The following is a 27129-nucleotide window of genomic DNA, read 5'->3' as shown; positions in this document are numbered from 1 at the left end:
CACACACAAACTCACTCTCCTGCTGGTAATAGCTCATCCAAACTGACCACTCTCCAAGTTTAAATCCAAGTTAAACCAGAACATCTTGGGGGGGGGGGTAGGAAAATACAAGAGGAAATAGGCTACCTTGCATAATGACTTAGCCACTCCCAGTCTCTATTTAAGCCTAAATTAATAGTATCCAATTTGCAAATGAATTCCAATTCAGCAGTTTCTCGCTGGAGTCTGGATTTGAAGTTTTTTTGTTTTAAGATAGCGACCTTCATGTCTGTGATTGCGTGACCAGAGAGATTGAAGTGTTCTCCGACTGGTTTATGAATGTTATAATTCTTCACATCTGATTTGTGTCCGAGCTGTAGCTCACGAAAGCTCATGCTCAAATAAATTGGTTAGTCTCTAAGGTGCCACACGTACTCCTTTTCTTTTTGCGAATACAGACTAACACGACTGTTACTCTGAAACCTGTCATTATGCAAGGCACTGCATTTAGCCGTATGGAGTGGAAATCTATCAACTGCATGAAAAAACTTGTACAGATACAGACAGACATCTTCCTTTCCAAATGCAAACAGATGGACATTGTACCGAAAGGACTGAAGGTAAAAAATCCATTACAATCTACATACCACACAGACTATGCTGACAGCTTGTGCCACACGCTCTCAAAGAAACTGCGGAATCACCTGATCAACATCCTCTACAGCAAACAGGGAAAGATTAAGAATGAGCTCTCAAAAATGGATACTCTCAAAAAACCAACCTTCCACACAAACTTTCTCGTGGCTGGATTTTACTAAAACTAGACAAGCCATTTACAACGCACACTTTGCTTCTCTACAAAAGAAAAAGGACACTAAACTTTCTAAACTACTACATGCTACAAGGGGCCACAGCAATGGTTCCCTCAACCCACCTAGCAATATTGTTAACCTATCCAACTATACTCTTAGCCCAGCAGAAGCAGCTGTTCTATCTCGGGGCCTCTCCTTCTGCCCCTCCACCCCCACGAACATGATACAGTTCTGTGGTGACCTAGAATCCTATTTTCGACGTCTCCGACTCAAGGAATATTTCCAAAATACCTCTGAACAGCATACTAATCCACAGAGGTCTCCCTACCAACACTACAGAAAGAGGGATTCTAGGTGGACTCCTCCTGAAGGTCGAAACAGCAGACTGGACTTCTACATAGAGTGCTTCCACCGACGTGCACGGGCTGAAATTGTGGAAAAGCAGCATCACTTGCCCCATAACCTCAGCCATGCGGAACGCAATGCCATCCACAGCCTCAGAAACAACTCTGACATCATAATCAAAAAGGCTGACAAAGGAGGTGCTGTTGTCGTCATGAATAGGTCGGAATATGAACAAGAGGCTGTTCGGCAGCTCTCCAACACGAGTTTCTACAAGCCATTACCCTATGATCCCACTGAGAGTTACCAAAAGCAACTACAGCATTTGCTCAAGAAACTTCCTGAAAAAGCACAAGATCAAATCCGCACAGACACACCCCTGGAACCCTGACCTGGGATATTCTATCTACTACCCAAGATCCATAAACCCGGAAATCCTGGGCGCCCCATCATCTCAGGCATTGGCACCCTGACAGCAGGATTGTCTGGCTATGTAGACTCCCTCCTCAGGCCCTACGCTACCAGCACTCCCAGCTACCTTTGAGACACCACTGACTTCCTGAGGAAACTTCAATCCATCGGTGATCTTCCTGATAACACCATCCTGGCCACTATGAATGTAGAAGCCCTCTACACCAACATTCCACACAAAGATGGACTACAAGCCGTCAAGAACACTATCCCCGATAATGTCACGGCTAACCTGGTGGCTGAACTTTGTGGCTTTGTCCTTACCCATAACTATTTCACATTTGGGGACAATGTATACCTTCAGATCAGCAGCACTGCTATGGGTACCCGCATGGCCCCACAGTATGCCAACATTTTTATGGCTGATTTTAGAACAACGCTTCCTCAGCTCTCGTCCCCTAAAGCCCCTACTCTACTTGCGCTATATTGATGACATCTTCATCTGGACCCATGGAAAAGAAGCCCTTGAGGAATTCCACCATGATTTCAACAATTTCCATCCCACCACCAACCTCAGCCTGGTCCAGTCCACACAAGAGATCCACTTCCTGGACACTACAGTGCTAATAAACAATGGTCACATAAACACCACCCTATACCGGAAACCTGACCGCTATTCCTACCTGCATGCCTCCAGCTTTCACCCTGACCACACCACACGATCCATCGTCTACAGCCAAGCTCTCCGATACAACCACATTTGTAAAAGTGGATGGGAATCTGGGAGGCAGTGACCATGAGTTGGTTGAGTTCAGGATCCTGACGCAGGGAAGAAAGGTAAGCAGCAGGATATGGACCCTGGACTTCAGGAAAGCAGACTTCGACTCCCTCAGGGAACGGATGGCCAGGATCCCCTGGGGGACTAACTTGAAGGGGAAAGGAGTCCAGGAGAGCTGGCTGTATTTCAAGGAATCCCTGTTGAGGTTACAGGGACAAACCATCCCGATGAGTCGAAAGAATAGTAAATATGGCAGGCGACCAGCTTGGCTTAATGGTGAAATCCTAGCAGATCTTAAACATAAAGAAGCTTACAAGAAGTGGAAGGTTGGACATATGACCAGGGAAGAGTATAAAAATATTGCTCGGGCATGTAGGAATGATATCAGGAGGGCCAAATCGCACCTGGAGCTGCAGCTAGCCAGAGATGTCAAGAGTAACAAGAAGGGTTTCTTCAGGTATGTTGGCAACAAGAAGAAAGCCAAGGAATGTGTGAGCCCCTTACTGAATGAGGGAGGCAACCTAGTGACAGAGGATGTGGAAAAATCTAATGTACTCAATGCTTTTTTTGCCTCTGTTTTCACTAACAAGGTCAGCTCCCAGACTGCTGCGCTGGGCATCACAAAATGGGGAAGAGATGGCCAGCCCTCTGTGGAGATAGAGGTGGTTAGGGACTATTTAGAAAAGCTGGACATGCACAAGTCCATGGGGCCGGACGAGTTGCATCCGAGAGTGCTGAAGGAATTGGCGGCTGTGATTGCAGAGCCATTGGCCATTATCTTTGAAAACTCGTGGCGAACCGGGGAAGTCCCGGATGACTGGAAAAAGGCTAATGTAGTGCCAATCTTTAAAAAAGGGAAGAAGGAGGATCCTGGGAACTACAGGCCAGTCAGCCTCACCTCAGTCCCTGGAAAAATCATGGAGCAGGTCCTCAAAGAATCAATCCTGAAGCACATGCATGAGAGGAAAGTGATCAGGAATAGCCAGCATGGATTCACCAAGGGAAGGTCATGCCTGACTAATCTAATCGCCTTTTATGATGAGATTACTGGTTCTGTGGATGAAGGGAAAGCAGTGGATGTATTGTTTCTTGACTTTAGCAAAGCTTTTGACACGGTCTCCCACAGAATTCTTGTCAGCAAGTTAAGGAAGTATGGGCTGGATGAATGCACTACAAGGTGGGTAGAAAGCTGGCTAGATTGTCGGGCTCAACGGGTAGTGATCAATGGCTCCATGTCTAGTTGGCAGCCGGTATCAAGTGGAGTGCCCCAAGGGTCGGTCCTGGGACCGGTTTTGTTCAATATCTTCATAAATGATCTGGAGGATGGTGTGGATTGCACACTCAGCAAATTTGCGGATGATACTAAACTGGGAGGAGTGGTAGGTACGCTGGAGAGGAGGGATAGGATACAGAAGGACCTAGACAAATTGGAGGATTGGGCCAAAAGAAATCTGATGAGGTTCAATAAGGATAAGTGCAGGGTCCTGCACTTAGGACAGAAGAACCCAATGCACAGCTACAGACTAGGGACCGAATGGCTAGGCAGCAGTTCTGCGGAAAAGGACCTAGGGGTGACAGTGGACGAGAAGCTGGATATGAGTCAGCAGTGTGCCCTTGTTGCCAAGAAGGCCAATGGCATTTTGGGATGTATAAGTAGGGGCATAGCGAGCAGATCGAGGGACGTGATCGTTCCCCTCTATTCGACATTGGTGAGGCCTCATCTGGAGTACTGTGTCCAGTTTTGGGCCCCACACTTCAAGAAGGATGTGGATAAATTGGAGAGAGTCCAGCGAAGGGCAACAAAAATGATTAGGGGACTGGAACACATGAGTTATGAGGAGAGGCTGAGGGAGCTGGGATTGCTTAGCCTGCAGAAGAGAAGAATGAGGGGGGATTTGATAGCTGCTTTCAACTACCTGAAAGGGGGTTCCAAAGAGGATGGCTCTAGACTGTTCTCAATGGTAGCAGATGACAGAACGAGGAGTAATGGTCTCAAGATGCAGTGGGGGAGGTTTAGATTGGATATTAGGAAAAACTTTTTCACTAAGAGGGTGGTGAAACACTGGAATGCGTTACCTAGGGTGGTGGTAGAATCTCCTTCCTTAGAGGTTTTTAAGGTCAGGCTTGACAAAGCCCTGGCTGGGATGATTTAACTGGGAATTGGTCCTGCTTCGAGCAGGAGGTTGGACTAGATGACCTTCTGGGGTTCCTTCCAACCCTGATATTCTATGATTTGCTCCAACCCCTCAGACAGAGACAAACACCTACAAGATCTCTGTCAAGCTTTCTTACAACTACAATACCCACCTGCAGAAGTAAAGAAACAGATTGATAGAGCCAGAAGAGTTCCCAGAAGTTACCTACTACAGGACAGGCCTAACAAAGAAAATAACAGAACGCCACTAGGCGTCACCTTCAGCCCCCAACTAAAACCCCTCCAACACATTATTAAGGATCTACAACCTATCCTAAAGGATGACCCAACACTCTCTCAAATCTTGGGAGACAGGCCAGTCCTTGCCTACAGACAGCCCCGCAACCTGAAGCAAATACTCACCAACAACCACATATCACACAACAGAACCACTAACCCAGGAACTTATCCTTGCAACAAAGCCCGTTGCCAATTGTGCCCACATATCTATTCAGGGGACACCATCACAGGGCCTAATAACATCAGCCACACTATCAGAGGCTCGTTCACCTGCACATCCACCAATGTGATATATGCCATCATGTGCCAGCAATGCCCCTCTGCCATGTACATTGGTCAAACTGGACAGTCTCTACGTAAAAGAATAAATGGACACAAATCAGATGTGAAGAATTATAACATTCATAAACCAGTCGGAGAACACTTCAATCTCTCTGGTCACGCAATCACAGACATGAAGGTCGCTATCTTAAAACAAAAAAACTTCAAATCCAGACTCCAGCGAGAAACTGCTGAATTGGAATTCATTTGTAAATTGGATACTATTAATTTAGGCTTAAATAGAGACTGGGAGTGGCTAAGTCATTATGCAAGGTAGCCTATTTCCTCTTGTATTTTCCTACCCCCCCCCCAAGATGTTCTGGTTTAACTTGGATTTAAACTTGGAGAGTGGTCAGTTTGGATGAGCTATTACCAGCAGGAGAGTGAGTTTGTGTGTGTATGGGGGTGGGGGGGATGTGAGAACCTGGATTTGTGCAGGAAATGGCCCAACTTGATTATCATGCACATTGTGTAAAGAGTTGTCCCTTTGGATGGGCTATCACCAGCAGGAGAGTGAATTTTGTGTGGGGGGGTGGAGGGTGAGAGAACCTGGATTTGTGCTGGAAATGGCCCAACCTGATGATCATTTATATAACTATTACCAGCAGGACAGTGGGGTGGGAGGAAGTATTGTTTCATATTCTCTGTGTGTATATATAAAGTCTGCTGCAGTTTCCACAGTATGCATCCGATGAAGTGAGCTGTAGCTCACGAAAGCTCATGCTCAAATAAATTGATTAGTCTCTAAGGTGCCACAAGTACTCCTTTTCTTTTTGCCTATAGTTAGAGCATCTAAATCCCTATTTAGGAGCCTAAATAAGTGTCTTGGTTTTCACAAATGCTGAGTAGCACCCTTTGAAGTCAGTGAGAGCTAGTGAGTGCTTCAGCAAAAAAGGTGAGTTTATCCATTTTTGTTAAACTGACTTTTCAACATATTCACTGAAATTTCAAAATTTTTCGGTTGCCTCTTTCGTTCAGCAATTTTAATTTATTGGACCTATTTGTATTACTAGTAGTGCCTAACTTTAAACACTGAAAAACGCCTTGGTTATTTTAGACATATACAAATGAATGAAATGGATAATTATTAATAGTACACTTTACAAAGGAAATGTATAATTAAGGAGGAAAGTTGAATGAATTGTATTGTCTTAAGAATTGGTGACACACTGCATTGTAGGGCCTCATAATTAGAAGTTGCTGTGGCATAATGTTTTTGTTCTTTTCAAAATTTGACGGGAAATAAGAAAAGGAAAAATATAATAATAAAAACACAAATAATAAAGATATTGCTTTCTTGTCAAATCATTGCATTTTCACTCAAACTAAAATTTGACATCTTTAAATACTGCCCTTTACATGTCTGTTTCATAAAATCAGAGGGAGAAGAGAGAAAAGTATAATTTTAACACTTTAATAACTCTTCAAAACTTCCTAAGACTGAATTTATTTTAAATGTTATGTAGTCAAGAACACAATTTATGCTTAGTCAAATAATGCAAACAAGCATTTAAGCTAAAAATACAAGTCTGGGACAGACTTGCTGCATATATTCAGAAAAGCAGTCTGTTGGGGGGATATCTATAACTAATTGAAATCTTAGAACAGAGGTGGGATGCAGATTCCTTGTATTTTTCTGGAAAGTCAGCTCCTAGGTTGCCAGAATCCTAGACTTGGCTACAAGCCACTAGGCTGGCCCTAGACTGAAGTGGAAGGAGGAGGCACCTAGAAGGATGATCCTGTGGCTCTGATGCAGAAATATAAGCAGTTTCTATTGCATGAATAGTTCCACAAAAACTAACTCCAGAACATTTAACTTGGAGGAAAGCTTTAGAAGCAGATTCCAAATTTGCAAGTGCCTATAAGTGCTGATGCAACTGATGGCATTTAGACACCTCTATATTTGATTGTACTCTTAGCTTGAGACCTTGCTTTATTCCTTGGCTTTGCTGACTATTTCCTGTGGGGTCTTGGGCAAGTCACATATGGCCACATGCTGCTCTTCCCTGAGACTTGAGGGGTGAGGGGAATAGGGTGAGCATGCCACAGGACTGGCTCACCATCTCTTTCTCTCATCTCACCCAGTCCTTGGCTGTGCCATAGGATCAGGTTCAGTGGATGGTGAATGAAAGCTGCTTTCCATGACCTCATCCTTCCCTGAAGGGATTTCTAGGCTAACTTAATGCAGTTTGGTCGTTTGTGGTACTTGATAGGAGTATGGCTCATTCAGGAGTTGGCGCTAGATGGCTGTATAGTGGCACAATGTCCTGATCTACATAGATCTTAGGAGAGCTATGGTTTCAGGGGTTAGATTTGCTGTCACTTCCACAAGGAGGCAAAAGCTGAATGCATCCCCACCAACAGAAATTCTGCCAGACAGCCCTTATGGACTTTTCAGTCCCTTATCTGGGAAAAATAAATAAAGAGGTGGTAAATTGGCCCCAGAAACTTTCTGTCCCTCAGTTTGCCCATCTGTAAAATAGGCATAGCACTTATCTATGGTACCTCACAGGAGTGTTGTGAGGCTAAGCTGGAAGTTTTTAAAAGCACATTGAAATCCTTGGATGGAAGATGCTATACAAAGGATTGATCAAATGCTCACTGAAACCAACATGTATCTTTCCCTTGACTTCAATGGATGTTGGACAGGCCTTACGTACAAAGAATTGTTGCACATTTTTGCATTTCAGTTACTTGTGTGTTTACTACTTTTCACAGAAGATTCTCCATTAAGCAAGAGAATATGGCAATACAGAAGAAGGCAAAATATATGAGCAGTGCTAGCATCTGTATGAGAAATGGATATTTTAATTATTCACTGTGTTAAATAACATCCCTTTAATGTCTAACATTTATTTTGAATGGTTGAATCTACTTACTGTATAACAAAAGAGCCTAGCAATGCTATATCTTGCAGCACAGGGGATTTATTAAGATAGTTTCCATCCATTATCAGTACATTTCCAATTTGTTTTGTATGAAAGTATAATTAGGGAGAAATATAGCAGAATTGAAAACAGCTTCATTTTGTCAGAACTGTGTACAAACACTGTATGATACAGAGAGGACAATGCAGGCAAGGTATCAGAAAAAGAGGTAAAGCATTTAGCCAACCAAATAACCTGATTTACAAGAGAATTCAATTGAAAAAGGAGAGAGATGATTGAGTAACTTGGTTATATATGACCCTGTTAAAGATGATCATAGTGAACCCCTGAAATAAATGTCAGTATGATCCAAAATACTCCCAAGAGATATCAGAGCTAAGACAAGTGACAATCTAGTATATGTCTTTGTCTGACAGAACTGATGTTTCTCTAGCAATAGCTAGAGATAATATCACCCAGACACAGAAGACATTTTCAGAGAATCCTGTAAAAGTGCATTTAGATAGACAGGCTAGTATAATCACTACTTTTTAAAGCTTTAAAATGGAAAAAAATAAGACAAAGCTATTCTCTACTTATAAGAAAGAGAGAAGGGCAAACTGATAAAGAAGATTATGAGAGATAGTGACTACAGAAGATTATACGCTACTCTGTAACAAACTGTAGTAAGAAGACGAGCTGCATACAGCACAGATCCAAGTATAGAGAAACCTCGATAAATGAAATAAAATCATAACTCTTATAGTCATAGTTTTGGTCAAAACACTTAGATTCATAGATACTAAGGTCAGAAGGGACCATTATGATCATCTAGTCCGACCTCCTGTACAACACAGGCCACAGAATTTCACCCAGCCACTCCTGCGAAAAACCTCTCACCTATGTCTGAGCTATTGAAGTCCTCAAATCGTGGTTTAAAGACTTCAAGGAGCAGAGAATCCTCCAGCAAGTGACCCGTGCCCCATACTACAGAGGAAGGCGAAAAACCTCCAGGGCCTCTTCCAATCTGCCCTGAAGGAAAATTCCTTACCGACCCCAAATATGGCGATCAGCTAAACCCTGAGCATATGGGCAAGATTCAACAGCGAGATACTACAGAAAATTCTTTCCTGGGTAACTCAGACCCCACCCCATCTAATATCCCATCACAGTCCATTGGGCCTATTTACCATGAATATTTACCATGAATATTCAAAACCATGTTATCCCATCACACCATCTCCTCCATAAACTTATCGAGTTTAATCTTAAAGCCAGATAAATCTTTTGCCCCCACTGCTTCCCTTGGAAAGCTATTCCAAAACTTCACTCCTCTGATGGTTAGAAATCTTCGTCTAATTTCAAGTCTAAACTTCCTGGTGGCCAGTTTATATCCATTTGTTCTTGTGTCCACATTGGTACTGAGCTTAAATAATTCCTCTCTCTCTCCGGTATTTATCCCTCTGATATATTTATAGAGAGCAATCATATCTCCCCTCAACCTTCTTTTAGTTAGGCTAAACAAGCCAAGCTCCTTGAGTCTCTTGTCATAAGACAGGTTTTCCATTCCTCGGATCATCCTAGTAGCCCTTCTCTATACCTGTTCCAGTTTGAATTCATCCTTCTTAAACATGGGAGACCAGAACTGCACACAGTATTCCAGATGAAGTCTCACCAGTGCCTTGTATAACGGTACTAAAACCTCCTTATCCCTACTGGAAATACCTCTCCTGATGCATCCCAAGACTGTGTTAGCTTTTTTCACAGCCATATCACATTGGCAGCTTATAGTCCTCCTATGATCAACCAATACACCAAGGTCCTCCTCCTCCTCTGTTACTTCTAATTGATGCAGGACTTAGCTGCTTACCACTGGGTCCTAAATTACAACTTGGTGGAGAGGGTGGACTGGGATTCCTCTACCAATCCCTTGTGGGTACCTAAAGTCTCCCCCTGGTGTGGGGAATCCAGTTGAGGAGTCCCTGAAGTCAGAAGGGTCTGGACTATGAAACCCTGATCCAAGGGGAAGCCCAGAGCCCCTTGCTTAAGAGGGCTACTCTCTGGACTCTTTATATACCCCTAAATGGACAGACACAAATGAACAGCCTAGCTGGAGGGCTGAGTTGTGGAAGGAGCAGGCCACTGCAGGGTTGGAGTGGCTGTCAGCAATGGTTGTCCAGAAAGGAGATGCCCCGGCTTGACTACTAGGTGGCTCCAGCAGTGAGTGTCTCAAGTTGGTCACCCAGAAATCAGTATGGTCTTCATTGCTGTGTATATAAGTGCAATGTGTAATTTTATAGTTCATAAGACTATCTTAAAACAAGATACTTTTAAGATTATTATTCAGTTAACTGAAATAAATTGTTCTTGATGCCATCCAAGTAAATTCAGCTGGATGGAACCTAGAGAATATCTATCATTGATGATCATAGAATGAGATGATCCATATACCCTTGTATGAGTGATTGAGCTTTTGCTCAGACAATTCCTCTGCTGATGTTTTCTGGTATCAGTAAAAAGAACAGGAGTACTTGTGGCACCTTAGAGACTAACAAATTTATTTGAGCATAAGCTTTCGTGAGCTACAGCTCACTTCATCGGATGTAGCTCATGAAAGCTTATGTTCAAATAAATTTGTTAGTCTCTAAGGTGCCACAAGTACTCCTTTTATTTTTGCGAATACAGACTAACACGGCTGCTACTCTGATATCTGGTATCAGTGTAGTTAAAAGCAAACTACAGTACTTAATGTCCAGCCAAGAATGGTTCTCCCTTGTGCTAGGCACCCTACACCACCTGATATGGAAGTTTCTCCTATTTTAAATGTTATGCCAATATTTAGATTTAAGGGTGGATGTGAGGAAAATACTTCAGCATCTTTAAGTTAAAGGGTTTTGGGTTTAAGATGGAACATTGTGTTAAAAATGCTCTAATGGATCATGGCTAAATGGCAACAATATATTGCTACTGTGCTAGCAAAACAGATGTATTATACATCAGAAGGCTCCCAAAACTTCACCCATCCTTTGAGCTAAATTACATCTAAATTTTTAGTGAGGTTTGAGAGTTTGACTAACTAACCCCATATGAATGATTCTTCCACATTTTCTTTTCTTAGCTTTAATAGTTACCCTTAAGTAACTTAATGAGTAATAATACTTGAGGGTGCTTTTCAGCTGTCATCTGTGTATTTAAGTATGCTATCTCTGTGAAGTGTTGTCTGTACTAACCTGGTTCATATGGAAACTCAGCAGGCCACAGAAATGATATAACTGTCCCTGACACTGCACTGATTTTTGGAAAACACTACCTGCTGATGAGTTTCAGTTCTGCCACTTAACCTTAGTTTATCTTGATCTAGGCTAATCCCTCTCACTAAATAAAGAGCCATTAGACACTATTGTAATAACTAAACATAAATTCTCAAAATATAAATCCAAATCTCTTCTCTGTCTGACTTCAGTACCTGGCTCTCCTGTTTCATCTCCTCTAAAATATTCATTTTCATCCTGGGGGACTACAACATCCTTTTTGGGGATTTAGAATTAAGATTGCTATATGTTCATGATCTTACAAGAACTATTTTAAAGTTTTGTATACTACTTACTAATATTTAGATAATCTACTGTCTTGATACTGGCAGACTATTGCTAGATACCTTTTTCCAATGCTCAACTTAAGTATTCACTGAATGAAGTATGGCTCTATTGACCCCTACAATATTCAGTGCAAGCTTCATAAAGTGTGCATTCCACCCTCTACGCTTTGGACAGTGAACTCTGATATCTTTGGCCCAATGCATGTTTACAAGAGATGTATGAAAAATAAGGCAATGCTTGTGCAGCCCCCTGCACATGTGCAGACTGATTTTTTTTTTGAAGGCTCACAACTCAGCCAAGTGAAAAAGCAGTATTCATGGGAATGCTCAATAGCAATTCACCTCATAAGGCCTTCCCCCTATCTTTCCTTGCAATGTTTCAGCTTTTAGTCAGCCATTTTAAGAGCTAGCACTATTTTAAAAGATAAGTCATAAGAATATTCTTAATTAAGAACATGTATTTCTTACACTTGAAACTCAGAACTGTTTTCCCCTCAAACTTTCCAAAACAATTTACCTGTTGACACAGATGAGGCCTAGATATTTTAGTCCAGTGAGGGGGAAGCTTTAGTCTCTGAGAAACTTAGAATGGAAATGATTGGGCAATTTTAATAGCCACTGCTTTGGGAAGTGAAGATAATATCTGTGTAAAGCCAGCAGAATCTGTAATTCACTTTGGAGCACACACTGCTATTGGTGATTTGCCACAGGTGCTACGTAATAGAATGTAGAGATATTAAATAGTTTAGCAAAGAGTGGGTATCTCTGAAATAGCAGATTCACATTGCTTCATAAAGGCTCAGTTTATCTCCAGATGTCTTAAAGAAAAAATGCCTTAAATGCAATATGATTGAAGTAACTGAACTTTTAGCATCACAGCAAGGGCATGTTAGACTGGGAAACTGAGTTTCCCGAAACCCATGCATACCAAAAGGCTTTAGAAAGAGTTTGTTTTCTTTTGCACAGATCAAAATTTGCCAGTCAACAGAATTTTAAACATCTATTTCAAGGGTAAAGATTTCTTGAATACTTGGTATTGCCTACATTGCAATGGGTAGAAGTAAGATGTTCTGAGTCTAGAAAAATCACTATAGTTCAGCTTCCTGAAGTCAGGATGACACAGAATGTTGAGAACTTTATTTGATTCAATAAGTAGTTACCCTAAGGGAATCTACTGCTGAAAAGAGGGAATCTCAGACTGGGAGACAGTGCTAATCTTAATCTTTCTTTAGCTAAAAGGAGAATACTATATTCTACTTAAACCTGTGGGGGAAATAGCTAGTAAAGTCACATCGTAGAAAGGTTAGAAGCAGATGCAAGAGCTTGCTCAGAAAATTGTGCAAGAAAATCCTAATTGTTGATTTAAAAAACGAAAGTGTGCAGATGACGACTCAGGGATTTTTGTAAAATGTAAGACCGTTCTCGGGCAGAAGACTGTCCCTAACAACAAAGATGTTTTCATTTTGAAAATGACAAACTGGGTTGTCAACTCATGACTTATTGCTAGCCTGACGATATTTGGTATTTTTTCTTAAAGCCTCAGATTCCATGAGAATCTCAGTTTTCGTTTTTAAAAAAATGCACTTCTAACTCATGGGTGCATGGTTGGATAAAAGCTTGAAGACATGAAGAGTGCACCCTAAAGGCCCAGAAGACAAAGCAAAACCAGATTTTTTTTAAACAAATATGATTTTAGGGTTCCTGACTTGTGATTTTTTTTTTTCAGTGCTTGGAGTTGGCTGTACTATGAATTTCTATCTGGGATAAACTCATTTGCTCAGAGGAGAAAATTATTTTCCCTTTGAAATAGTGATTTGCTACAGGAGATGGTGTAATTTCACCCTGGATCAGAACTTCCCATGAGGGGAGCTGATACATCACTCTCACCATGTATCCCCAGATGCAGTATATGGCTCCAGTGGCCCATTGACCACTAATTCCCAAACAATGAGAGGTGCAGAGAGAGAGATCTGCCATTGAGGTCAATGACAAAACTCTGAAGTGACTTCAGTAGTGCCAGGATCTCACTCACAGTCAACACAAGTCAAGTACACCTTGAGACCCAGAAGAAGGAAATATCTTTAGAACATTTTGAGGTGGAGGTGGGAACAGCAATTACGGACTCCAGACTGTCCTTTGTTAGTGTCTTAGCTTAATCACAATCAGGTTTCAGATCAGGAAACCGCACAGAAATAACCTCAGTGGCACTAATGGACAAGCGGCTTTTGGCTTTGGAAAACAAACAAACCTGCCTGTTGATACTCGGACCTTTCTGCAGCCTTTGACATGGCTAATTGTCCAGTGCTGATATGCTGGTAATACTCAACTGTACACTTCCACCAATACATCCTTTGTCATCACTTAGACGTCCCAACTCCTAGAAGGAATCACCATCTGTAAAAAGAGCCACTGGCTCAATTCCAGTGTAGCAAAGACTTAAGTGATCCTTGTCGGAAAATGAAAATACTTTGAGGAACTTGGCAATATGCTCTCAACATGGATCAAGGGCATCAAACCTCAGGTTGTTGTGAAGCGCTGGTGTTTTGCTAGATGCCTCACTACTCAAGGCCATAAAGAAACAGCTTTGTAACCTTATAGCTCTAACTTAACTTAAATAAAATCAGACTTTTATTAGTCATTTGAATCCTTGTACAACAGGTTTTCTACATAATGTTTAACTGGTACACAGTCTAATAAATGCTGAGTAAACAATCATGAGCACCAAACGTATTTGCTCTGTTTTTTGTTCTATAGCATAAGCTGCAATCCTATTGTCGTTATTTATTCTGATCTGCCTGTCTTTCACAGAGTGCTTTTAAGGGAAATGTTATAGTAGTATTCAGTTGTTTCAAAGATCAGAGAAGCTAGAATCAAATACCTGTGATCGTTCAACAAAAAAAGCTTCTGATGTTGACTCTAACAATGTGAGACAGTTTAAGTGGTTGAATACTTAGAAATGAGTCTTCCTATTAGTATGAAAATCATTAAAGAAATCTCTCATCACCTTCCTCTAACTAATAAATGAAGTGAGGTTTTGCTCACATAATTTTCTCATTAATTCAAATTAAGGCCATTTAACAACTTCAAGCTTGATTGGGTTTTAATCTTAACAGGTGGGATTTTCAGTCAGTCATTGTCCCATAAGAAACTTCATTTAGGTGAATCCCCTGTTCATCCAGCCCCTCAAACTAGTCTAAGAAAATGGGTGGGGGAAATACAGGAAGAAACAGCATATTTTATGCAGGGGGTGTGTGTGTGTCAGAATGCACAGGGGACTGTTTTAGAGTGTACCAGCGTGGCGCATGGGAGGCAAGAGGAAAAAGGTACTTTCTCCTTAGACAAATAATCCCTTCCCTGCTATCCTCTGAGTCTGACTCTATATGTGGGTTATGGCTGGTGCAAAGGAGAGGGAGTTATCACTAGATGGTCTAGGGAAGGAAGGTATCAACAGGTGATTGCTAAAGTGAGGTCCTTGAGATACAAATATACTCAGCCAGCCTTCTGTCAGTTTCACTTGCTCAGTTGGCTGGAAGCTCTTTCAAGTGGCCAGTCTTCAGCAAGTTTCAAAAAGTGGGCCAAGATACTGTGTGATTATAAAATTGACAGGGACACCACTATGTGGCAGAGCAAGGAATTAAACCTGGGTCTCCCCTATTCCAGGCTAGCACCGCAGCCATTATTTATACCATCTTTCCTCTGTAGGATGATCTTTAAAATCCTGAATGCCATGGAATATAGTTAGATGAGAAATCCCAACCACTCTTCTTTGCTCTGAGCACATCTATGCAGGGCATAGCACAGGTGCAGGGAGTACCAGCATTTGTGGGTGGCTTATTTAATGGATCTGGCTCTAAATTTTTCTATATTTAAGGCATCTACCTGCAAAGGCAGAAGGTGTTATACAAGTCAATAAGTTGTTCCTTGTTCCATTAGTATATAGATAAAAAGTGGGACTTTGGCCTCACTTTGTCTTACATTTGGTCAAATTATTTCCTGGGGTGCACCCATGAGCTATGTGCTGATTGCAATTTAAAATCCATTGAGAAGGGTTTGTCCCTGGGGTGCCACCTGGAACCGGAGTATCACTGAGCCCTCTGACACACCAACCTGGGCTCCCTCTCACTCTGTGCTGCTGTGACAAGTTGCAAAGCTCTCAAAGCTTGCACTTTCCCCAGCATTCACGCAGGTAGGGACACACCCAGCTGCAGTCACATGCAGGCTCTCTAACCACCAGCCTCCTAGCCTAAGACCCCAGAGCAATACTGTTCTGCCCTGGTCAAATCTGGCCAGTGTATGGGTCTGCCTCTCCCTCAATGTGAAAAGGACCATGCACACTTGGGGTAACCAAGCTGAGATTTCCCCCAGACACCTTAGTCAAACTCGCACTGGTTTGGATTGAAACACAAAATAAGTGTATTAACTACAAAAGGAGAGATTTTAAGTGATAGCAAACAGATCAAAGTAGATTACCTTGTAAATAAACAAAACCACAAACTGAGCTTAACATACTAGATAGGTAAGACATGAATTAACAAATTCTTACCCTGAGTGATAAATAGGCTGGCAGATTCTTAAGCCTCAAGCTGCCTTGGCTTCCATCTTGGGTTTCCCAGGATTTCGTACACAGGTTAGAAATCCCTTTTAGCCTGGGACCATCACTTCCCTCCTGTTCAGTCTTTATTCCTCAGGTGTTTCCAGGTGCATTGTTGTAGGGAGAATGAGGTACCCCCATGATGTCATTTTCCCTCTTTTATATCTTCTTCCCACTTGCTGTGACCTGGGTCAAACAGTTCCTATTATGTAGTGCTATCTCTGAGAGGCTTCTATTGTACACAGTTCCTGGGGTAATCCTTGTGGTTGTGTGTGTTTTCTCAGTGAGACATTAACATTGTTTGGCCTTTCTACTGTTGTACCTGAAAGGCTGCTTGTGGGTGTTTTCAACCTCACAGCATGTTTCAGTAACACATGCATAGCCAAACTTCATAACTTCACATACAATGATAGCATGTACAATCAAATGAGCTATTAATGTCCAGCACATCAAGACTTTTTGAATGATTCCTCACAAAGCATACTTTGTACAAAACATATCCTAATTACATGACAGTAGCAAATATTGGGGTGCCAGGGTGTCACACTCATAAGTAATACAACTTACAATATCTGAATGTATTGTATTTATACTTACAGTATATTTAAACACAAAGTTAATATAGAAGTGTGTTTTTGGATATTAACATAAGTAGGGCATTGACAGGAGGAGCTAACTGGTAGTACGGCCTAGTGGTTAGGTACCTGGCTCACAACTCTCCCCAGTGTCTAGCTCTATCAAAAAGAACAGGCGTACTTGTGGCACCTTAGAGACTAACAAATTTATTAGAGCATAAGCTTTCATGGGCTACAGCCCACTTCATTGGATGCATAGAATGGAATATATAGTAAGAAGATATATACATACATACAGAGAAGGTGGAAGTTGCCATACAAACTGTAAGAGGCTAATTAATTAAGATGAGCTATTATCAGCAGGAGAAAAAAACTTTTAGTGATAATCAAGATGGCCCATTTAGACAGTTGACAAGGTGTGAGGATACTTAACATGGGGAAATAGATTCAATATGTGTAATGACCCAGCTACTCCCAGTCTCTATTCAAACCCAAGTTAACGGTATCTAGTTTGTGTATTAATTCAAGCTCAGCAGTTTCTCGTTGGACTCTGTTTCTGAAGCTTTTCTGTTGCAAAATTGGCACCCTTAAGTCTTTGACTGAGTGGCCAAAGAGGTTGAAGTGTTCTCCTACCTGTTTTTGAATGTTATGATTCCTGATGTCAGATTTGTGTCCATTTATTCTTTTGCGTAGAGACTGTCTGGTTTGGCCAATGTACATGGCAGAGTGGCATTGCTGGCACATGATAGCGAATATCACACTGGTAGATGTGCAGGTGAACGAGCCCCTGATAGCGTGGCTAAAGTGATTAGGTCCTATGATGGTGTCACTTGAATAAATATGTGGACAGAGTTGGCATCGGGCTTTGTTGCAAGGATAGGTTCCTGGGTTAGTGTTTTTGTTGTGTGGTGTGTGGTTGCTGGAGAGTATTTGCTTCAGGTTCGGGGCTGTCTGTAAGCGAGGACTGGCCTGTCTCCCAAGATCTGTGTGAGTGATGGATCATTTTTCAGGACAGGTTGTAGATCTTTGATGATGCGCTGGAGAGGTTTTAGCTGGGGGCTGAAGGTGAAAGCTAGTGGTGGTCTGTTGTTTTCTTTGTTGGGCCTGTCCTGTAGTAGGTGACTTCTGGGTACTCTTCTTGCGGATGATACTAAACTGGGAGGAGTGGTAGATACGCTGGAGGGGAGGGATAGGATACAGAAGGACCTAGACCAATTGGAAGATTGGGCCAAAAGGAATCTGATGAGGTTCAATAAGGATAAGTGCAGGGTCCTGCACTTAGGACGGAAGAACCCAATGCACAGCTACAGACTAGGGACCGAATGGCTAGGCAGCAGTTCTGCAGAAAAGGACCTAGGGGTGACAGTGGACGAGAAGCTGGATATGAGTCAGCAGTGTGCCCTTGTTGCCAAGAAGGCCAATGGCATTTTGGGATGTATAAGTAGGGGCATAGCGAGCAGATCGAGGGACGTGATCGTTCCCCTCTATTCGACATTGGTGAGGCCTCATCTGGAGTACTGTGTCCAGTTTTGGGCTCCACACTCCAAGAAGGATGTGGATAAATTGGAGAGAGTCCAGTGAAGGGCAACAAAAATGATTAGGGGACTGGAACACATGAGTTATGAGGAGAGGCTGAGGGAGCTGGGATTGTTTAGCCTGCAGAAGAGAAGAATGAGGGGGGATTTGATAGCTGCTTTCAACTACCTGAAAGGGGGTTCCAAAGAGGATGGCTCTAGACTGTTCTCAATGGTAGCAGATGACAGAACGAGGAGTAATGGTCTCAAGTTGCAGTGGGGGAGGTTTAGATTGGATATTAGGAAAAACTTTTTCACTAAGAGGGTGGTGAAACACTGGAATGCGTTACCTAGGGAGGTGGTAGAATCTCCTTCCTTAGAGGTTTTTAAGGTCAGGCTTGACAAAGCCCTGGCTGGGATGATTTAACTGGGAATTGGTCCTGCTTTGAGCAGGGGGTTGGACTAGATGACCTTCTGGGGTCCCTTCCAACCCTGATATTCTATGATTCTATGATTCTATGATTCTGGCTCTGTCAATCTATTTTTTTCACTTCAGCGGTGGGTATTGTAGTTGTAAAAATGCTTGATAGAGATCTTGTAGGTGTTTGTCTCTGTCTGCGGGATTGGAGCAAATGCAGTTGTATCTTAGAGCTTGGCTGTAGACAATGGATCATGTGGTGTGTCCCAGATGGAAGCTGGAGGCATATAGGAAAGTGTAGTGGTCAGTAGGTTTCTGGTATAGGGTGGTGGTTATGTGACCATTGCTTATTAGCACTGTAGCATCCAGGAAATGGACCACTTGTGTGGATTGATCTAGGCTGAGGTTGATGGTGGGATGGAAATTGTTGAATCATGGTGGAATTCCTCAAGGGCTGCTTTTCCATGGGTCCAGATGATGATGTCATCAATGTGGCGCAAGTACAGTAGGGGCGTTAGGGGATGAGAGCTAAGGAAGCGTTGTTCTAAGTCCGCCATAAAAATGTTAGCATACTGTGGGGCCATGCAGTCATGCCATCTGTGGTCTTCTTTTCTGGTGGAGGGTTGACTCAGCCTTTTGGCCAGGTTACCAATTGAGTCCACCCCCTATTCTGGGGCTGTGGGGAGAGGTGTCTGGGGGTAATGGAGTCCAACAAAATATATACAAGCCTAATGTCCCCCACAAGGGAAAGGGTCTTCAGCCCAGGTCAAAGCCTTTGTGTGCTGTGAGCATTTTCCTCAGGTCTTACAATGTCTCAATCCCCCTTAGCTTCAGTGGTGAAGGTGTTTGTGCCCTCTTTGTGGGAAGGGTGTTGGGAGGGAAGTCCAGGCTCCAGCCCAGAGGCCTACAAGAGGCAGCAATATCAAACACTTAAGTGTGTTTCCTAGCTGCCTCTCTGGGCCACTTTCTAATTCAGCAAAAAGAAAAGGAGTACTTGTGGCACCTTAGAGACTAACCAATTTATTTGAGCATAAGCTTTCGTGAGCTACATCCGATGAAGTGAGCTGTAGCTCACGAAAGCTTATGCTCAAATAAATTGGTTAGTCTCTAAGGTGCCACAAGTACTCCTTTTCTTTTTGTGAATACAGACTAACTAAGGCTGCTACTCTGATTCCTAATTCAGGGCACAGTTAAACAGCATCACAAATGGTCCCCAGACAATGGAGTTCCTCAGAGCTTAGTAAAGTCCTAAGGGACTTTTCTAAGGGAGCTGCTGCTTGCAGACCTCTCCCCTGCAGCTAGGACTCCAGCAGGCCCCTTACTGAGGAGCTCCCAATATAGGTCAGTCCTTTCACCCACTCTGCCCCTTTCTGAGCTGTCTGACTCTCTTTTAAGCTCCTCCAGCTGGAGCAGGCTCTGCAGGTGCAGCAGGGCATCGCCACCTGGGTCCAGAACTGCTCCTTAACCCCTTGTGTCCCAGTGCAGGGTTTATAAATTCCATCACAGGCATACTGATGAAAAAAAGAGTGACCCTCAAGACTATATAAAGAGAATAGGAAGTATGGAGTTAGTGGTGAATGTATATACAGTACTGCTATTAGGATGCTACTCAAAATGTAATCAGCTATTTATTTAACATTTGCGAGAAATTCTTACTCTCTCTGCATAAAGATTTTCGGTATTTTTTTCTTTCTCTCTCTATAGATAGAGACAAAAGAATTGATAGAAATGTGGGGAGGGGAAAAGACACCAAAGCAATATCAGGGAAACCAGTTCTCTCTCCCAGGAACCCAGACAGTCACTGTGGTGCTTCCTGACAGAGTCAAGCAGCAGGAGCCAGCTAATGAGGCAAGTCATCCGTTATCATTGCAGTGCTTAGCCTGATTTAGTTATCTGAATCAAAATGACAGATTCAGGAGAAAGGCTCCTGGGAACTTGACTGAAAATGTTATGTTGATGTAACCATGCATTGATCAGTCTAATGGAGTACCTCTTGGTTTCCATGCCAACAATGAAAAGAAACAAAAAACTGGGGTTAAGGGGCATGCTTTAGGAAAACTGATATTGGGTAAGATATTTTCTTTATAAACAGGTTTAGTTAAACATTGAAACAAGCTTCATGCCCTGAACAACTCAGGGCTCTTCAACATACAGGAGGTTTTATAATGGAATTTCAGCTTGTCAGGAACAATTTTCCTCTTTCCCTTTAGGATTACTTATAACTTTAGCTTCTGCAGCTACAGCCTGTCACTGGTTGCTTATTAACTTTATTCCAATGTGAAAAGGAAGAAACAGTTTAACTGTTTCAGTGCCACTTACCATTTCAAAAAGTCAGGAATAGTTCTGCTTTTACAGTCAATTCAACACATTACACATGATGTTAAAATACTTGATTAAAAAGAAAAATGTACACTAATGGGAAGGAATGCAAGCAACTAACAAGTAGTTTTGTCTGGGAGCTCCATGGTAGGGCTAGGTTGTTTTAGTGTGGGAAAAAAAAAGTGTAAACAAGGTTTTTTTTGCTACGATACTTATACAGTAGATTTTGGTAAGGAAAGCTTAAAAACAAAACAAAACCATACACAGAGAATAAACAATTCACTGTATAAACGTTGTTCATGGTTTGATGTAAGAGCAAGGAAATGGACTATGAATTGATTTTAATATGCATATGAATCTAACATCTACCAGTATTCACTTCAAGTCACAAAGGACAAACACCTCAGTACGGTCAGTGAATATCTATTCAAATATGGCTGATATCCATAATCACTTAGTGTAGGGTACAAGATTGACAAATCTTCCCTCTGAACCACTTTTACTGGTTTGTGGAATTGAAATTTACCAGGTTTCTAGCAAATGCAGTTTAATGCATACATGGTTGTTTTTGCCCTTTCACACAACTTATGCTGTATCTTCACCTTCAAGTGATCAGAACAAGAGCTCTGGGATGAATTGAAAATCTTTACATTCAGTGTGAACTGAGGAAGACGCTTATGCCCATTCTGCATTCTCCTTGAAGCTCTGAGGCTCACCAAAGTTGAGCCCTGTATCTCCATGCTTTTAAAAGGGCCAGTTTTACAAAGCTGAAAACAATTGAGCCAAATCAGCTGTGAACAACTAAATCAGTAAGTGAGAATAATAATTAGAAATTGCTTAACACTTTAGTAGATGCCCCAAAAGCCACAATCAAGGAATTGTTTTGGTTTTAAAAAAAATGAAGGCAGCTATAAAAAATACATTGAAGAGAGATGAATTTGATAGCTTTGATTTGTATTCATTACTAGGAAGTGTAGTGGCAAAGAGTCCTGTGGCACCTTGTAGACTAAAAGACATTTTGGAGCATAAGTTTTCGTGGGTGAATACCCGCTTTGTTGGTTGCATCCGAAGAAGTGGGTATTCACCCACGAAAGCTTATGCTCCAATACGTCTGTTAGTCTATAAGGTGCCACAGAACTCTTTGTCGCTTTTACAGATCCAGACTAACATGGCTACCTCTCTGATAGGAAGTTTAGAAAATTGATAAGGCAACCAAAGGGACACAAGGTGAAATCTATGCCCAGCAGAGTTAAGGACACTAACAAGAATTAAAAAAAACAAAACAAAACAAAAACAAAAAACCCTACACTAGGAACAAAAAGAATTCTGACAATGGTATTGGTCTCTTACTAGATGGAAATGGTAGAATTATCAATAATAATGTAGAAAAGGCAGATGTTCAATAAATATTTTGGTTCTAGATTTGGGAAAAATACATAGTCATATAATGTGGTGATGATGTTCTTTCCATTCCATTAGTATCTCAGGAGGATTTTAAACAGCAGCTACTAAATTGGACATTTTAAAATTAGTAGGTCCAGATAACTTGCCTCCAAGAGTTTTAAAAGAGCTGGCTGATGAGCTTGTTGGACCACTAATATTGTAAGTTTTAGTGCACTGGGGAAATTCCAGAAGTCTGGAAGAAAGCTAATGGGGTGCCAATATTTAAAAAGGGTAAACAGGATGACCTGGGTAACTATAGGCCTGCCAGTTGGACATTGATCCTGGGCAAGATAACGGAGTGGCTGACATGGGATGCAATTAATAAAGAATTAAAGGAGGGTAATAAAATTAATGCCAATCATCATGGATTTATGGAAAATAGATTGTCAATCTAACTTGTAATCTCACCAAAAAAGAGAAATATTTTTTGATAAACATAGTAGTATTGATGGAATATACTTAGACTTCTGTAAGTGTTTGATTTGTTACTGCATGACATTTTGATTAAACATCTAGAATGATATAAAATTAACATGGTACATGTTAAGTGGATTAAAAGATGGCTAACTGATAGGTCTTAAAATGTAACTATAAACAGGGAAACATCATCAAATGGTTGTATTGCTAATAAGGACCTGCAGGGATCAGTTCTTGGCCTTGTGCTATTTAATATTTTATCAATGATCTGGAAGAAAAAATAAAGTTTGCAGATGACATAAAATTGGAGTAGTGAATAATGAAGAGGACAGATCACTGATACAGAGCGATCTGGATCACTTGGAAAGCTGGGCACAAACATTGTGTTCTATACATTTATATTTAGCCATATTAAATCTAGCAACAAATAATGTAGGTCACACTTACAGTGGAGGACACTATCCTGGGACTCAGTAACTCTGAAAAAGATTTGGGCATGGTGATAGATAATCAGCTGACCACGAGCTCTCAATGTAATGCTGTGGCCAAACAGGCTGATGCAATCTTTGGATGCATAAACAGGGGAATCTAGAGTAGCAGCAAGGAGGTTAGTTTACCTCTGTATTTGGCTGGTGAGACCACAGCTGGAATATTGTGTCCCCACTTCAAGAAGGATGTTGATAAATTGTACAGGGTTTATAGGAGAGCCACAAGACTGACTAAAGGATTGGTAAAACATGCCTTATTGTGATAGCCATAAAGAGCTTCATATATTCATCTGAGTCATCTATCTGCCAACCTGACCGGGAAAACAGAGAAGTCTGCTGCTTGCCAGGGGCTAAGATTCACGATGTGACGGAGAGTCTGCCGAGACTCATCAAGCCCTCGGACCACTACCCCTTCCTGCTTTTCCACGTGGGCATCAATGATACTGCCAAGAATGACCTTGAGTGGATCACTGCAGACTACATGGCTCTGGGAAGGAGGATAAAGGAGTATAAGGCACAAGTGGTGTTCTCGTCCATCATCCCTGTGGAAGGAAAAGGCCGGGGTATGGATCATCGAATCGTGGAAGTCAATGAATGGCTACGCAGGTGGTGTCGGAGAGAAGGCTTTGGATTCTTCGACCATGGGATGGTGTTCCAAGAAGGAGGAGTGCTAGGCAGAGACAGGCTCCACTTAACAAAGAGAGGGAAGAGCATCTTCACGAGCAGGCTGGCTAACCTAGTGAGGAGGGCTTTAAACTAGGTTCACCGGGGGAAGAAGACCAAAGCCCTGAGGTAAGTGGGGAAGTGAGATACTGGGAGGAAGCACGAGCAGGAGCGTGTGAGAGGGGAGGGCTCCTGCCTCATACTGAGAAAGAGGGGCATCACCGGGTTATCTCAAGTGCCTATATACAAATGCACAAAGCCTGGGAAACAAGCAGGGAGAACTGGAGGTCCTGGCAAAGTCAGGGAATTATGATGTGATTGGAATAACAGAGACTTGGTGAGATAACTCGCATGACTGGAATACTGTCATGGATGGGTATAAACTGTTCAGGAAGGACAGGGAGGCCAGAAAAGGTGGGGAAGTTGCACTGTATGTAAGGGAGCAGTATGACTGCTCAGAGCTCAAGTATGAAACTGCAGAAAAACCTGAGTGTCTCTGGATTAAGTTTAGAAGCGTGAGCAACAAGGGTGATGTCGTGGTGGGAGTCTTATATAGACCACCGGACTAGGGGGATGAGGTGGATGAGGCTTTCTTCCGGCAACTCACAGAAGCTACTAGATTGCACGCCCTGGTTCTCATAGGCGACTTCAATCATCCTGATATCTGCTGGGAGAGCAATACAGCGGTGCACGGACAATCCAGGAAGTTTTTGGAAACTGTAGGGGACAACTTCCTGGTGCAAGTGCTGGAGGAACCAACTAGGGGCGGAGCTCTTCTTGACCTGCTGCTCACAAACCGGGAAGAATTAGTAGGGGAAGCAAAAGTGGATGGGAACCTGGGAGGCAGTGACCATGAGATGGTCGAGTTCAGGATCCTGACACAAGGAAGAAAGGAAAGCAGCAGAATACGGACCCTGGACTTCAGAAAAGCAGACTTCGACTCCCTCAGGGAACTGATGGGCAAGATCCCCGGGAGAATAACATGAGAGGGAAAGGAGTCCAGGAGAGCTGGCTGTATTTTAAAGAATCCTTATTGAGGTTACAGGGACAAACCATCCCGATGTGTAGAAAGAATAGTAAATATGGCAGGTGACCAGCTTGGCTTAACAGTGAAATCCTTGCTGATCTTAAACACAAAAAAGAGGCTTACAAGAAGTGGAAGATTGGACAAATGACCAGGGATGAGGATATAAATATTGCTCGGGCATGTAGGAATGAAATCAGGAAGGCTAAATCACACCTGGAGTTGCAGCTAGCAAGGGATGTTAAGAGTAACAAGAAGTAATAAAAAATGATTAGGGGTCTAGAACACATGACTTATGAGGAGAGGCTGAGGGAGCTGGGATTGTTTAGCCTGCAGAAGAGAAGAATGAGGGGGGATTTGATAGCTGCTTTCAACTACCTGAAAGGGGGTTCCAAAGAGGATGGCTCTAGACTGTTCTCAATGGTAGCAGATGACAGAACGAGGAGTAATGGTCTCAAGTTGCAGTGGGGGAGGTTTAGATTGGATATTAGGAAAAACTTTTTCACTAAGAGGGTGGTGAAACACTGGAATGCTTTACCTAGGGAGGTGGTAGAATCTCCTTCCTTAGAGGTTTTTAAGGTCAGGCTTGACAAAGCCCTGGCTGGGATGATTTAACTGGGAATTGGTCCTGCTTCGAGCAGGGGGTTGGACTAGATGGCCTCCAGAGGTCCCTTCCAACTCTGTTATTCTATGATGCAGCTTAACAAAGAAGGTTAAAGGCTGATTTGACCACAGTTTATAAGTATCTATATGGGGAACATATTTTTGATGGCTCTTCCATCCTGCTGGGAAAGGTGTAACATGATTCAATAGTTGGAAGTTGAAAGTAGACACATTCAGAGTGGATATAAAGTGTACATTTTTTACTGTCAGGGTAATTAACCATTGAAACATGTAGATTCTCCATGGCAATTTTAAAATCAAGATCGGATGTTTTCCTACTATATATACTCTTGGGGAAGTTCTATAGCTTGTGTTCTACAGGAGGTCAAACTAGATGATCACAGTAATCCTTTCTGACCTTTGAATCGATGAATCCTGTCCCTGTCCACCCATTCCTCCTCTTTCTCCAGCTCCTCCCCACCTGAGAACAATTTTGATTAAACCAGCTGCTCACTATTCTGCTCTGTTCACAGTAAACCTCCCCCTAACATAAAGCATATTATAACAGAGACAGCTTGTAGCAAGCAACATGTTAGTAAATCTTTATTACACATGTGTAAAAAGGTTTGGACAAGAAATGTCAGTGGCAGGGTATTCACCATAAGCAATTGAATTGATACATTTCCTCGAACTATCCAAACAAGCGTAAAGTGGTGTGACACTCCCCAGGGTACCCAGGATTGTGAGGTATCTTGCTATCCTGAGCCCTTCATGTGAGGAAGTCTTGTCTGTGCCTCCTGTGAGTCAGCTCACTGACTCCACCTGCATCTACCAATCAAAGCACTACTTCCAGGCCTCCACAGCCCTAATTCTCTCCACAGGTTAGTGATAGGCACGCACCAAATTCGGAGTCCTCTGTGTGAACCTCTGGAGTGCCCAGCCCCTGTTCCACTGAACACTTACAGAATTCTCCTACTCGCTTCTCCCAAAGAACCAGTACACACCAGCTTGTTTTAACTCAGGATCAACAGACCACATAACATGCAGCACACAGACAGATTTTGAGTGACAACAAGAATAAGACTATTGGGAAAAAATGGTTACATATAAAACAAAAGCATAACCCATTCTCTAGAGCCTAAACTTAATTATAAGACATTATCTAGTCTCCTACAGGATAGCTTACCTCAAGTCCCTTTTACCAGTTTTATTCAAGCAGGAGGGCTGACACCTTTCTTTCATAAGATCAGGCCTGCTGGCAGCTTGTCTTCTCAGACTGAAGGATGAAAATTTGCCTCTCTCCACTTTGTTTATGCTATTACAGAGTATGGTCCCTCGCCCTCTGGAGGTCCCCTTATCTTGGAATTCCCTTGTCTTTGTAAGTCCTCAGGGCCTGTACCTGGCAGGAAACATAGCCTGTCATCAAATACGTCCCATGTTTTTTATCCTGGTTGAGTTGGCCTGGAGACATATGCATACACAGTGGTCTGCCAGACAGGTAGGTGTTTACTACCCCCTTCCTGCCTAAAATC

At 42.3% G+C, this 27129-nt stretch overlaps 1 long non-coding RNA gene across 3 annotated transcripts in view; it reads left to right on the top strand.

The window, feature by feature from the left end:
* LOC140908266 (uncharacterized) overlaps nt 1–27129 on the top strand; it is an 87160-nt gene that overhangs the window by 32878 nt on the left and 27153 nt on the right. For 2 of the 3 annotated variants that reach the window (XR_012157817.2, XR_012157818.1), the window contains exon 4: nt 20345–20482. The exons of the other annotated variant lie outside the window; for it this stretch is intronic. This is a non-coding gene — a long non-coding RNA (uncharacterized LOC140908266). Of the gene's footprint in view, nt 1–20344; nt 20483–27129 lie in introns of those variants that run through there. 3 annotated transcript variants of the gene reach the window in all.

The sequence above is a fragment of the Lepidochelys kempii genome, chromosome 3 (genome assembly GCF_965140285.1).
Source record: "Lepidochelys kempii isolate rLepKem1 chromosome 3, rLepKem1.hap1, whole genome shotgun sequence".
Classification (NCBI taxonomy): Eukaryota; Metazoa; Chordata; order Testudines; family Cheloniidae; genus Lepidochelys; species Lepidochelys kempii.
The sequence above is the reverse complement of the archived record's forward strand: the minus strand, read 5'-3'. Positions and strand labels throughout refer to the sequence as shown.